Consider the following 15,202-nt stretch of genomic DNA (forward strand, 5'->3'; position numbering starts at 1 on the left):
ACCTCTACTCCTTGGCTCGAGGATCGCTCGCCCGCGTGGAGACAGGTTTACAGCTTCAGGGTCAACTTCGGGACCTGTAAAGCATTTCTCGGCGCTCGAACTTTACGAGCCGGCGAAGCCACCGAACTTTGCACTTTCGAATGCCTCCTGCGTGCTGCTGCGGTTCAGCGTCTGTGTTTATAGGTATGTGTGTATAGGAGGCCCGAGGCGCGTTCTCTCCTCTTCCACCGGCGGATAATATACCTGGCAGTCTGCGCGCGCGCTATCTCGCTTTGTTTGTTTTCTCTATTCGTTTTGCGCTCTCCGCGCTCTTTTAATTGCCCTTTATCAGTGTTCTATCTGCGGCTATTTATGTACGGGGAAAAACAATTAGTTTACGATGCCAATAATGCGCCGCTGATTGAACCGGGGTGCTCGTAAAGGTCTTTTCCTGCTTTTTCTGGGATCTTATTAATACCGCGAATACACTTTTGACTATAGGAACACCGAGCAACTATACGCAAGCTCCATCGGTTCTGACACACTCGTCCACACGTCTCGTATCTCGCTCTTACATCTATCCGTTTATCAGCGCGCGTCTTATACACACATCCGATCGAGCGGGTCTCTTTCTCCCGCGCAGCTCGTGTAAACGGATTACTCGCGCTGGAAACGGCTGCGCGCGTTGCAGAGGCGGAAGCGATCCTGCAGCGCCAGGCGAGAATGGGCTTTCAGGGTGACGAGAGCTGCTGCTTCTCGCGCGGATGGGAAATTGTACGGCTCCGAGATAATGGATGTGGGAGCGCGCCGCGAAGGTTCCGGAGATCGGGCCTCTTTTTTACGACCGGCACTAAATTTTTAATGACATTGCTCTTGTTATCGGCTCACCTGTCATCGATAGCGCGCTGGATAGAGAAATGGAAGCGGCAGCGGGTTGGCGATCGCGCGGGCCAGGGTCGCGCTCTTGAGAGCAAACATACACGCGAGCGCACGCGATGCCGGCCAAATGAAACGCAAAAATTTACGCGCGCGTCGAATCGTATTTCCCCCAGCCAATCAGCGGGCCCGCAGACGTACATCGATTATCTATCGACGCGCGCGCGCGTGCACCTTCTACCCGCCGACGATAGTCATCTTTCTCTTTCTTTTGTTTTTTATTTTCCGCCGCCGCCGTCGCCGCTGCCCTTACGTACTCTATTTCTTCTTTATCGGCAGCTCTTTGTCTGCCGATCTGCACTGCATGCGAGCTGCGTATACGGCTTTTCCGCTTCCTCTTGACGCGAGAGCTCTGGGCTCGGCAGACGACGCGAATATAGAGAGCCACGAGGCGCAACATTGCTATGCTAAACGGAGGGCAAACAGCCGGGGATAAACTCGCAGAAGCGACACAAAAGACAGCGCGCAGCTGGACAAAAACGAAAGTCCTCGGCAAAGATGAAGAAGAAGAAACGAGCAGAAGAAGAGAAAGCATTCATTACCAGTCGCGAGCGCGTAACGAATGCGCGAGGCGTTAAAATTTGCACTAATTCATCGCGGCACGCAGCGCTGCAGTTAAACAGTGTGTAAGAAACTCGCTGCAGCCGCTCTCTGCCATGGCTATGTGCGCATGTAAACGAAAGGAATAAAGCGTGCGATTTATCCCGCCGATTTTCGCGTCGCGCGGAGAAAACTCGCGAATTATGTTATTAATGTTGCCGCTGGGCCGCAGAGATCTGCTTCGGATTATCGGCTCAGATTTCTTTGACGGGGGTGTAACGCTAACGGGATGACGCACTCGCGATAATTACGAGCTTGTAACGAAACTCAGCCGTGCGGCTTTTTGCGTTAGGCGGATCAGCCGCTCGTAAAGCCTTGAAGTTATTTCGCTGGGCGGGATTTAATTCCGACGTTTTTCCGTTGCAGGTGAGATCGGCCTTCCATTGTGGACACTACGCGCGGATGCTTGGATTCCGACATTGTACGCGAGTTTAATTTCCCCGCGAAATATTGGCCATTTGAGAAAACGCGAATCGCCGCGTTATCATGCTGCGTTATTGCTCGTACGCGGTTTTTGCTGCGCTTTTAAAAGCGTTTCGCGGCATCGGCATGTAAATGACCTTATCCAATTTAAACTTTTTCGACGGATTTCACCTTCGAAGAGACGCTGTCCCCGTGTAGCCGAGGTTCGAATGGGATATTAGTTTGCAAGTTATTCACGAGCGAAAATCACAGATGAAATTCGTGATTCATTGGACAACGAGTGTCTACCTTCTAAGCCGCATAAATCAAGAGGCGCAACAATATTTAAATAATCCCTCTGTAATAATCTGCAGTGAAATATCTCTGAAACCCGCCGCGGCGTTTCCCAACACATGCACCTGCAGCAGCAGCGGGCTTCAAGCATCCCACTAACCAAGAGCGGCATAGCACAACCGCCGGTGCAATAACGTCGAGTTTCCTTCGCAAGAAAATGTCAGTTCGTCGCACACGTACACACAGTGCACTCTCGCAAAACCGAACGGACAAACTTTTTCCCATCAGCTGTACACACTATAAGCCAAGGCCACTTCCACTTTTCTCTCCTCTCGGGCAACACAACAGTAGCACAATACACTGCATCGCGCAGAAATTTACTGCAGCCTCCTTTTTTCGCGCGTGTACCACGACAACAATCGCCAGGGATAAATTCATCTCTCTTTCCCTATGCACGGCTCTACTCTATCCGCGTGCAACGAGGGAATGTACGCGCCAGGTAACGGTGAACTGACAAAAAACGCGCGGGCTGCAATTACTCGCGGCTGCGCCGAGTTATCGTATGTACGTATTTACCGATACGCGATAATTACGGGCCTCGGTCACCTCTAAGTCGAGCGCGCGCGAAGAGACCTTCACCGTTTTTTCAAGAGACTAGCTCCCGAGAGAGAGAGAGAGAGAGAGAGAGAGAGAGAGAGAGAGAGAGAGAGACCAGGGAGCGGTTTTTCGAAGTTGCAGAGGATGTAGATTTACTGCGCTGAGCCGCGGGATTTTCTTGCGCGTCCGACTGATTTTGTTTTCCTGAGCAGCGCCGCTGTTGTTGTTGTCGGAGTTTTTGTGGCGCGAGTGCGCAATATGTTTTGATTTTTTCCGCAGCTGCGTGCGCAGGCGCAGAGGTTTGGCAGAGCTATGGATCGCTCGGTCGAAAGCATACGAATTATCTTTTGCACTGTACCGTGTGTACTAATAATAAATCGACGCGTAATGCATTTTCCTTGTTTACAACGTTATCGCACAATTAAAACGTAGCGATATACCCCGACCTATCCTCTCCCCCAGCTGTTTTTCAACGGATTATCGTGCAGCTTTAATATATAATCGATTCAGCTCGAAACGATATTTTCCTCCCCCCGCGTTCTCTCTTAATTTCTGTCTCTCCTCGTCGAGCACATGCCCATAGTGCTCAACCGGTTCGGTATAGCAGCGGAAGCTAAAAGAGAAAGACGAGCGCCGCTGCCGCGCTACAAAGGGAATACTTTTTACTTCCGTCGTCGACGACTTCGATGCGAGAAATTCCCTTTCTTTTCTTCCACATCGCCGGCATCTCGCTGCTCCTCGTGTATATATTTCCCGATAAGGGTGGAGTCCGATAAAAAATAGAGCAGAAGACACGCTGGCGGTTAGGTCCGCCGACGCTCGGGAGGATTTAATCGGCCTGAAAAGCGAGGGGCCGCCTATAGATGCGAGAGTGGAGTGTACGAGCTTTTTTGTCCTCCTCCTCGTGGCGGCGTAATCGATGCTGAAAGATATCCCGTGATTTATCTTATAACCCACATTGCATTTTAATGGCTGCTTTAGCTCGTAACAGTGATAGCGCGAAATCGCTCGAGGAAAAAGTGTGACTAGAATCAATGAAACACTCCTCGCATCGGCTTTGATCTCTGTCCAATGGATAAAAGCATCAGCGACCGCCAGCGCCCCGGCTGCATCAGGTGGAGCTGTGTATGGGTCTGGATAGAGGCGACGAGTGGCGTGCCGTTGCCTAGCGACTCGGAAGCCTTTCGCCCTTTGCCGGCGCGCTATATGCAAGCCGAAAGGGCCGCAATTAGCGCGACGAGGATCGATCCATCTCTCGCCGACCGATTCAATAAATATTGCCGCTCGGTACGCAAACAGCGCGTCGAGGGCGTCTAATGACTTATGGAGTTGCGCCCTTTCGAACGTCAGTTCTATATTGTATCTAAAGTTCGCACTTTTATCCGCGAAAAGCAGCGTGTCATCAGCCGAAAGATAATCAAACAGCCTCGCGAGTCCAACTCAGCGCAATATCCCGAGCGAAGCAGTCCTTTCGTTATCGTCGCCTCTCGCGCAACAGATCAGCTGCGTCGGCCACGCACCAACGCCTTCCTCTATTATTAATGCCACTAGCAGTTACGTGTACGACAACGAGGATTTATGAAACAGCAGTAGAGCACTGCTGCGGCAGCAGCAGCGAACTCGGCTCTGGCTTACGGTAAATTGCGTCAACCGCGCGACTAGAGCAGCAATATCGCGATCCTGATTTACCGTTGCTCTCTCTCTCTCTCTCGCTCGCGCTTGCGCCAATGGCCTTTATTACGTCGATGTTTCGCGCGACGACTATTGCCAAGGACATCGTTCCCTCCGGTCGTCGTCGTCGTGATTTTTTTAGTCGTACCGCTGCGGAATTCGAAGCGCCTGATTTATCGCGCCCGATGCGCGTGTATACGTTCATTTATATACACCGAGAGACCAGTGTACTACTGTCACGGATTGAATTGTTTTGAGCGGAAGAACCAGTTTGGCTTTTTTTCGCGCTTTATTAATAGCGCGCGCCGCGATTAATGCGGTGTGTAAGATTCCATTTCGTTCGCCGCCGCCGCGAGGGTAATTTGTCCAATTTGTGTCTTTATAGTTTCCCCCTCCCGGTTTTATTCGAGTGCGCAGTGCCTCCTCGTTTTATAATTAAATTGTTATCCCCTTACAACTCGAGCGTCTACTTGCACTTTTATCGCGAAAGTTTCGAAGACGGATTCCAGGGGACAGCTTTGAGTTATTCCGTTTCCAAGTTTTTCACCGGCTAGCATTCCGAGAGAGCGACAAAGCCACTCTCGTTATAAGCTCGAAACAGCGACACCTGCGCAGCTCCGATCTCTCGTTGCATTACTCCCCCTAAAAACAGAGCCGGCTCGTTTCCCACCCGCGCGATCTTTTCTCGCCATTAGCGGCGCGAGGCAAGTCCGCGTATTTCCCAGCGGATCGCCTACGCTTTATACGACCTTCCGCGAAATCGTCGCGACTCATCTGGCGAAAAGCCGAGAAAAAAGGCCCGAGTCTGTATCGGCGCGGCGCGATCTCTTCAATTAAAAAGCTCGCGAAGGAAACTAGTTTGTCAGCGCCGACGCTCCATTGTGAGATCGCGACTCTCCCTCTCCGGGGGATCAGCTCTGTGGTTTCGATGAAAAGTCACTTCTGTTTATTTACAGCGTGTAATTGCTCCGCATCGTTTAGAACGATTGAATCAAGCGGAGTCGCGGGCAATTCGTATTCATGACAGAGTATCAATTTAATCGTCCAATTTAAATGTATCTCCCGAGTGAGGCGAGGAATTCACTCGCGCACGCGCGGCACCTAATTTTCTCGACGCTTAGCAGTCCCTCACGAGTGTGTGTGTGTGAGGAGAGAGAAAAAAGGCAAACTATCTTCTCGAGAGAGGGATCCCATAGCCATAGTTATTCCTCGCGCGTATCGCAGTAGCTCTGCCCCGGCGTCACTCGCGGCAATTGCCTCGACCGCTCGGCCGCCGAGAGGCGAGCTGATACAGCTTGGCGCTCGGCGAAAAATATTAAAATTTCCCAAAGAGAGCAAGCCGAGGAATGGCTAGCTCGCGCGCTCGCGTCTAATGCGGGCCGCGAGCGCGCTAAAAGCTTTACCGCGTTCGCCGCGAGGAGCACAGAGAGAGAAAGAGGCAACAGGAGGAGATGCAAATTGCACTTGCCCCCGGACACGAATTCCTAACGAGTCGCTGCTGCAGCTCCGCCGCGTTCGCTCGGCTGCTCGGGGTGTATAAACTCGCCGCTGCTGTTGCGGGGACTTTCGTGTGGATTGCGGGGGGAGTTGATAGCTGCTCCTCCTTTTGCCGCGATGGAGAGCTTAAGCTTGCTGCTTGTTTTGTTTATCAATGAATTTCGTCCGACAGCTCTCTGCAGCTGCTTTTTACAGAAAGCAGCGAATATTCGGTTGTACAGAGTGAGAATTCGACTTGGTATCTGCATTGCGTTCATGTGTTGTAGCTCGGACCAAAACTAGATTATTCCCGCTGCGTCACCACAAACGAAAACGTGCATTCCGAGAGCAGTGTACCCACACCTCTCCCGCATACGCACAGTGCATCGAGTGTCTACCATCAGCGGCGGCGGCGGCGGCGGCGGCCGAAAACCGGTCCCCCGGTAATTGCAGGGCCTCTCGCGTCGACGTACGAGAGCAGCTCTCAGCCGCGAGCGAATCTCTCGCTCACAAAAGCGAGCGCGCACACACACGACCACCCGAGAGACGAGAGGCGATGCCCGACGCTGCCGAGCAAACTACCGAACGTGTAACGTCGGCACCTCCTCTCACTCTCCCTTTGGCCGGGCGCTTTTCGGCCGCCGCCGCGGTATCGCTCGGCTTACTTATGGATTCTCATCGACGCTCGGAGAACCGATGATTAGCGCGGAGAGATGATGCGAAGTCGGAGGGGGCCGAGCGAGGTTCTCGGCCTGAGAACGTCGGCTAGGAGGTTGTTGCGCTCGAAAAGAAGAATCGAATTTTGTTCGTTCTGCACACCGGCATCGATCGAGTGAGTTATCACGCGCACTGCCGCGGATAATAGCGTCCAACGCGAGAGCATTGAAAAATATGGAAAAAGGAGGCCCACGCAGCATACGCAGCACTCACGTCGGGAAAATTATGCTCTTTAGCTCGAGACGCGACGAATTACCGGTCGCTTGCGCGCGCGCGCGCGCGCCTCGCCAATTACTTTATATTCCAGGCGTTAGAGCCCCTGTCGCGCTCGCTCTCTCTCGTCGTCGTCGCTCTCCTCCTTTTTCTCATCACTTTTGCGCGTTTTTTCCGCTGACGCTTAGCGGCCGACACGAATACGAGACTCGACAGATTACACGGGTACTTATCCCTCGCGAGCGGGATTCCTGGTAAAAAGCCGAGTACGCAGAAGGAGAGACGCGGAGATAAGGATGAAAAATGCCGAGGTGATGAGAGAGCCACGGAAAGTTTTCGGGATTTCTCGCTTGACATCGATTATTTCTTCTCTCTACTGATTCGATCGATAATCCCTTCCCTACTGGAAATCCCAGCTCACCTTCATCATTATCGCCTAAACGCGAGTTCATAAGAGGAGCTGCATCAGCGCAGCGTTAATACACACCAGACGAGCCTTAAATTTCGCGGGCGATACACTCTCGCCTCGGCCACCCTCCGAAATACCGAGTCCGCTCTCTTATTTATCATCGCCCGTAAAAATTCCCTGGCACACACGCGCGAGACTATGTGCGCACGGCCGCGATAAGACGAGAAGATGAAAGCAGCCAAGGAGGAGAATGAGAGGAGAATGAGCGAAGGAGAGCAAACAGCGGCTGGGCGAAAGAGACGAAGTGAGCTCGTTGTCCGCGGCTGCGTTGAACATTTTTTGGAAGACGAATTTATTTGATAAGTTACATGTTAACACAAGAGGATCTAAAGAACTGTTGGAAGGACAGCGTTCAGAGTTTTACTTAGGTCCTTGGCTAGATTTGCAACTATAGGGACGAGCTTAGGACCGATGATTGGCACTGCTTCCACAATTTTACCCAAATCCTCAACAAGTTGAGCCTCCTAGAGAGATTTGTATAAATATTTCCGTCGCACATGTAATAATAATACGGTAAATACTAAGTATCTTACTGTATAGCTGTTGCTGAAGAGAGGGACGAACACCGCAACTACTACGAGGATCAAGAATAGGCGCTTCATTGTCGTTTACAAGAATGTATGTGCTGGACTGAGCTTTCCTGGAACGGGCAGCGTCTTTAAATTCGACCCCTACCATCCACTTTTGCAATTAAACTCGATAAGGCTTATATTTTTAATCGCAGCCCGTGAGGCCAAGTTATACTCTCAATGACAAAGTGCGCAGTAGCGAATGAGTAATCACCTATGATTAAGTCAAAAACTTAATTTTGCTATTTTTGCTAAAAGCCGAAAAAAATAGACGCAGAAGCTACGCTAGCAACAAAGGAATGTCATTCCCTCGTCTTTGCTTATGATTAACGCTCGACGCGTCAACATAATTACCAGGCGCACGAAGCTATTAGATAGACGTGTGGCGAAATCAGCTAGCCCGCGTTCATTTAGGCTTTTCTTGCGAAACTCGGCCCGATGTTTGCACTCAGCCGAGCTCTGGCCTTGGAGCAACGTGCAAAATGCATGCATAATGCATAAGCGAGTAGCGGAGCAGAGTACAGCAGCTCATCCTCTCGCGGAATTCAGAGGCAGCAGCTCTTTCAACTTTCTCTCTCCGTCTCTCTTCCTCCGAGCTGCTTCGCTTTCTCTCTCGGTCGCCTCTTTGTCTCGGCTCTTCTTCTTTTCGACGCCAAGCAGAAGAAGCACAAGAAGAAGAAGAAGCAGCCGAGACTGCAGCAACTACTCTTCTCCGCCTCGTTTGCGCCCGTACCCGTCGTGACCCGCCGTCAGCGCAGAGCGGCCCTTTGCATATGCATACGAATATGCGCTGGTCGTCTCGTGCTATATAGCCAAGTGTATCTGTGAGTTCTGAAAAACGAAGGTTGGTGAAAATGCACGGAACAATTTTAGCGCATTTTGTTTTAAAAATCGCCGGGGATAACCGCAGCACGCGACGCCGCGGTCGGATTCCCCGATACCGCACTTGATTATACAGTCCAATAGGCTTCGGCGCACGGCAGCGCTGTTCTAGCATAATGGGCCGGAATCGATGCCGAAATTTCGGGGCCCGCTCTCGTCATTACGAGGCCGGCGAACGCGGGGCCTCAAATCGACCCCTCGATTCCGGCGCACCGCTGCATCATTATAGGTGCTGGGCATTTTTCTCTTTGATTCCGAGACTCGCTCCTAAATGCTTTTATTCAATAAAGCGTTTCACCGAAATTGATGGATTTAATTTTTCTCTCACTCTCGCTCTCGCCGCCAATGGAGTCAGAGAGAGAGAGAGAGAGAGAGAGAGAGAGAGAGACTCAGAACGTTCCGAGAAAAAAGTCCACCTATGCATATCTGATCCGAAGGAACACCTTCGCCTAACGTTTCCATCGATGTATCGGCGAACAATCGATCCCCTGTCACGACTCGCGAGCTTCGTATTATACTTTCGCGCCTGAACCTCGGCCGTTGCAAACAAAAATTTATCCGCCAACCCTCTTCCTCGAGTGAATAATTCTCACGGCTCGGAATTCTGGGCGGCCCGCCGCTATCGGCTTTACATAATGCATTAACACGAAGTCGTACACGGCCGCTTATGTCACACCGAGTCATTGACTAGATCGCGCGTTTGTTATGAGCGACTGAATTTCGGAGCGACGCGTCTTTTGTCTTTTCGGGGGTCCCCTGCTTTGTTTATCACGAGAATTTAATTAGCGCCGTTAACGGATTACGCGAGCACTGTGCGCGAGAGGAGTATAATTTTATTATCGCGAGCCTCGCAGGCGGCACGAAACTCACCGTTGGTCGAAGTTGGAAAGCAAAGTAGAGCCGCGCTCTTGACGACCGGGATTATAGGTAAAACTTGCCCGGCTACTCCTAATCCGTCGCGAAAGTTCGCGGGAGCGGCCCTTCTATATACGCAGAGAGGTTAATCTGCATTTTCATGGAAAACTTTTGTTACTCTGAAAAATATCGTTTTAATTCAAGCACACAGCCTGCATAACTAACCCATTTTCCCGAGAAGCAGCGCGCGCATCTCGACAGCGCATCAGAGGTCAAGACACACGAGTATGGAGATCAGAGGTGCAGGAGTCGCGCCGACGACGTCGAGTGTACTGCAGCAGTGTATAAGCCGTGACGGCGGCCTTGCTTCTCTCTCTCTCTCTCTCTCTCTATCTCTCTCTCCCGCGCGCGGTTGCGGCCAGGGTCACGGACGACGGGTATGCCTTGCGACGACGTGCACGCGGAGACGGGACTGCAACGCAGATGATAAGATAGGTCCTAGCACGGATAGCTTCATTACGCGACTCTCGCTGCGTTCGCTCGAGTCCTGTCTAGGTTGTGTACTTGCTTTTTCTTTTCGGCGCCGTATCCCTTTTTTCGTGGGAACTCACGAGTTTACCCAGACCGGCTTTTCACTCGAGGACGCTGTACCGTAATTCGGAATTTTTCAAGCTGATCGATCGAATTTGAATATGAAAGATGCTCGAGCGCCTGTGAGATCCCGTTGAAAGAAACGTACTTCCAAGGCTGCATAAAGCATAGGAACACGGCTCTTAATTACCGCGCGTAGCAGGTACTCGCGGAAATTAATCGCGGTAGAGGCGGCTCCTCTACGTCAAGTTGTAATATATCGATGGCTCAGCGCGTCTATTAGCCTTCTCCTGACCTCTGAACAATGCTTCTGTTTGATCTATACCCGTCTCTCGTAAACTTTGCTGTTGTAGAATCGATGCGCGGTGCTCTCGGCATGTGTCATTAAAGGAAATTCGTTTCGAGAAATCGAGCACGACCTCGTTCTCCGCCACGTACAGCGCGGAGCATAGTTAACGAGCATTGTCTCGAAAAAGAATCGCGACGAATTTAGCGAAACTCGAGTATACGCGCGGCTCTAAAGACGGATCCCGTTGCTGCACTGGACTTGCGACCGATAACCGGTAATAGACATCGCGCTCGCGCGCGCTAACAGTACACACTCTAACAGTATCAAACTGACCTCACCTATAATTCCCGCGCCGTTGTTGTCCCCTGCGAGAGAGCAACCCGTAGCGTGCGGATTTTTGTTGCTCGCGACCAAGAGAGCAATTCGCGCCGACACCCACCAGGGCGTGAATTATGGGGAAAAATCGGCTTGCTCGCAGTTGCTGCGTGACCTTATGCGAATTTCATGCAAATTAATTGATGCTTTATGGCCGATTCGAGACCGTGTCCGCTGTCGGGGAGATGCTGAATTACTTCTGAATTTTAATGCCTCTCTGTTTTATGCGGCTCGATTAGCATTTTTCATGGCGCAATCTCGAAATCGCATCGGTCGTTAAAGCAAACTCGGCAAACGTATAACATAACGCCGCTGCGAGAAACGCGCCTATTACTTAATCTAATCAAAACCGAAAATTACAGAAATCAAGATAATGTTCGCACTTGATTCGACCCAGAAAAAAGTTTCCCAACCCGCATCGCAGCGACCCTCCTCGTCAACTTCATTTTCTAATACTCGAGCACCAGCGTATCCCATTACCGCGCGTTATTAGCTGCGAATCGCGTGTAAAAAGCCAGCGCCGCCCAGCCAAACGAGGGAGAGCCCATTAGAGGACGCAAAAAGCGAAAAACAACAGACACACAGAGCGCGAGAGAGCAAAAAGCAATTCGCGAAAAGTGCCTTTGGCGGCAAATTGCAAACGGCACATATAATTCACAATTCACTCCCGAGAGAGAGAGAGAGAGAGAGAGAGAGAGAGAGAGAGAGAGAGAGAGAGAGAGAGAGAGAGAGAGAGAGAGAGCTCTTCGGAAACATAATAATCCGTCGGCTGCAACGAGTCCACAATTACACATACACTCGAGCGAGTAGGCAGCGAGAGTACTCAATATTACAATCGCATGCACACCGTAGCGAATAAAGCGTCGCTTGAGGAAAATTCCCGCGCGTACGAATCTCCCAGGGCGGATTTATTATCACATATCGTTACCGCGCGCGCGCGCGACCAGCGTTGTACCCAGCTATAGACGCGAAATTTCGTACGCGCGTTCGGGGAGTCGTGTGAGAACCTCGAGTGCCAGAGAGCCGCCGCGAATGTTTCGACACGTCCGTGGAAATAATTATTTTACGTGTGTGCTGCTGCTGGTAGCTATTGTGCACTGGGACATGCTTTTCCTCTCTGACAATCGACGCCACGCTGAATTCCAGGCCGAAATTTTCTTCGCGCGCGTGGCGTAACGCGGTAATTGCAGGATAGTTTTCCTCGCCGAAATTATACGCCGTATGCATGTGCGCGCGCGTGAGCGTCTGATAATGGGTTGGAAATAGAAAAGAGCAGCGAGATGATGGAACGTAGCTTTTGTGCAAGCGACTGCGTATTACGGGGATTATTTTATACACGTTTAATTGCAGCGCTTTATACGAATTTAATATTTTAATTTTTGTTCTTTTTCAGGTAAGCATTACGTGTCACTTCTCCGTGCAGGCTGGCGGAATTCAATTTCGGAACTTGTAAGTGCTCGGTTCAACTTTTTGAAAAGCTCGTAAAAATAACAGCCAAGCTCATTAAAACAACTCACTCGAGCCGAAGCTAAACAGTTACAATGAGTCGAGCGCAAGCGGAGAAAAGAAAATTATCAGCCCTCAGAGCGACGGCGCAGCACCTGCGCGCGGCGGATCGGAAGGCTGCGTCAAAGCGAGTGCAGAATTCCCGAGCCGGAAGTGCCTGCAGCTCCGCGTAGCCGTATCCCGAAGCATCCCTGCCTTAATTTTCCTCTGTCTCATTCAATTCTCCTCATCCTCGCAACTCGATCTCTCTTTCACTCTGCAGGCTGTGCTCTCGCGAGTCGCTTGATTAACCTGACGCTAATGCCGGCGCATTACATGGCCCGAGAGAGGAAAACGCGCAATAGCGGCGGGACAGAGAGTCCGCGTGTTGTTTACGCGCGTGTGTATATGCAATACGCGGGTATATGCACACACTAGTCGCTCGTTTGCCGCACGTTTATTTAGTCATTACCCGCGCACGGCTCTCGCGTCTCGATCCTGATTACCGCCTGCCACCCCCGACCTTTTTTCTCCATCTCTCTCTCGGCTGCTTTATTATTCGCTCGTTATTATCAGGTGAGTGCGAGAGCTCGATTTTCCAAAGAGGGGAATTACTTGTCTGTATGCGCCGATTGATTTCTTTGTTTTTGCGCTGTGAGAAACAGAAGGATCGCTGCGCGGGTTTCGCAAGAGATCCTTGAGGAGTGCAGTTATACCGTTTGGAAGCTCTATTGGTCCGATTTGCGTATGTGTATGTAATTTAGCATTCTGTTACAAGTTTTAGAACGTCCAAATGCTTTTTACACAATTTTTTCAGGCAGCGGATGATTTTTAGCCTCGAGAAGAGCTGCGAAAGATCGTCGGGAAAGAGGAGAAAATCGAGCCGACATAACGATCGAGCCATAATACACACATTATAAACATCGAGAATGGCTATATCGTTTACCTTTAAACGCAGCCATTCATGTTAATGGACAATAACTTGTTGAAATTCGAAAAACCACTCGCGCGCCTCTCGTATCAAGGTCGCTTCGAAATGCAGTAAGCGTAATTTATGATCAAGATCTAATTATTAACCCCGAGAAGTATCAGTCATCAATCATTGCGCCGCGGAAAAAAGGCTGCACGACCACCAGAATATCGCATTTGCCAATTGCAGTTTGAAAAATGAGCTAACAACTGTATCCGCGTGAATAACTTGTAATTAAACGAGCCTGTGGGTATTTTCGCGTCTGTCAAGTATGAATTATCAGCAGAGCAGCAAAAGAATCAATGTCAACTTTCGTTTCTGCGTACAACTCGAATCAACAGCTCAGAGAGTCGACGATCAAACAAGCAGTGTACAGAGCCGTGCTCGCATAGAACTTTAAAGAGGCATGCGATGCATTATCTGCTGCTCCCTTCCGTCAATTGGCGATGCAAATCGCGCCGTCGCTGATGTAGTGTTTTAGGAAGCCTCGCGAGCGTTGTGAGAGAGTTCGTCGCTCGCGCTCGAAGCGAAAAAATGGCCATTTGCATTCGAGGAAGCGAATCGGAGAGAGAGAGAGAGAGAGAGAGAGAGAGAGAGAGAGAGAGAGAGAGAGAGAGAGAAGAAAGAAAGAGCGAGACTATAACAATGAGGATTCCATGAATAATTAATCGGGAATTTTTGACGCTCGATGTGACGGCGAGTCGTATAAGTCGGTTATTTTTACACCGTCTGTGCAAAGGGGAAATCGAATTTTGTATACAGGTCGTCGCGCGCGACATCTTTTTGAAAAATACGTTCGACTCGCGACCGGCTCTGCCCTCTGTACACGGCTCTCCAATATATATATATATATCAGAGCTAAAGTACAATAAGTCGCGGAGCGAACCATAAATTCGAGCGGCTCCGCGACGCGAAGCTAAAGGTGGCGGCGGCGTCGAGCAAAGGCGACGACGCATACGTGACTTGCGCGAGCGCGATGGACGCGACGCCTGAAACGTGTCGTGTATTCATTGTCGTCACGTGCCAGTCCGCCGTCGCCGCCATCGGGTTGTCTCTATTGTCGTGCTTATGAGTTTTAATTAGTGATGTTTCATTTGTTTTCTCTTCTGCCTCGCTTGCGATTGGCAATTTATTCCAGTTGGAAATTTGTTGCACAAAGGGGGACCCTGACACGGGTTAATATTTCAGCGAGCAAATCGCCTCCCAGAATAGAAAGCTCCGGAAAATCCTCCCATTCGTATTCCCTCCTCGCACCCTCGGCGTTTTCCCTCACAGCCGCATCAGACACGCTCGATTCGTCGTCCAGCCAGCGAATTACAAGACGAGAGAGCCTAAAACCGTCGGCGTGACCCACATACGCGATCCCGCGAGCGCAATTACGGGGGATTTGCGAGCGAGCGCATACGTCGATCAGCGAGGGATGAGAGAGTGAAAATTCGCCGGCTGGCCTAGATACTCTTCTGCACGACGACGAGTTATATCAACCGCGTTATAAGTTTTACGATATGCGACGGCGATTGAAAGCTGTGCGAGGAGAGTATATCGCTAATGGAGGTTTTACGAGCGTCTTGGCCGATCGAAGCTTTTGATGGAGATTTTTCGAGAGCGATCTGGGTCGAGGCGCTCGAAAGGTGTACCTAGGAACCCCCGTTTCTTTTGCACAAACGCGAGAGACCCGGGCACTGCGCGAATTTTATTCACCGCGGGCCCGTAAAATTCGCTCGTCCTGTGCGAATCTCGACAAACCCACGGCTATATACGTGCCTCGGCCTGGCGCACGTCTCGCCGCCGCGGAGTAGAACGAGATCGTCGTCGCGCTGACTTCTCGAAAA

General features: G+C 50.8%; 1 protein-coding gene across 8 annotated transcripts in view; it reads left to right on the forward strand.

Moving 5' to 3' along the window:
- Nucleotides 1-15,202, forward strand: part of LOC100120757 (SH3 and multiple ankyrin repeat domains protein 3) — a 186,686-nt gene that overhangs the window by 72,077 nt on the left and 99,407 nt on the right. For 2 of the 8 annotated variants that reach the window (XM_032598102.1, XM_032598098.1), the window contains one exon: nt 12,309-12,364. The exons of the other annotated variants lie outside the window; for them this stretch is intronic. The gene's annotated coding sequence lies outside the window, so the exon portion shown is untranslated. The remainder of the gene's footprint in view (nt 1-12,308; nt 12,365-15,202) is intronic. 8 annotated transcript variants of the gene reach the window in all.

The sequence above is a fragment of the Nasonia vitripennis genome, chromosome 3 (assembly GCF_009193385.2).
Source record: "Nasonia vitripennis strain AsymCx chromosome 3, Nvit_psr_1.1, whole genome shotgun sequence".
In the NCBI taxonomy this organism is placed as follows: domain Eukaryota; kingdom Metazoa; phylum Arthropoda; class Insecta; order Hymenoptera; family Pteromalidae; genus Nasonia; species Nasonia vitripennis.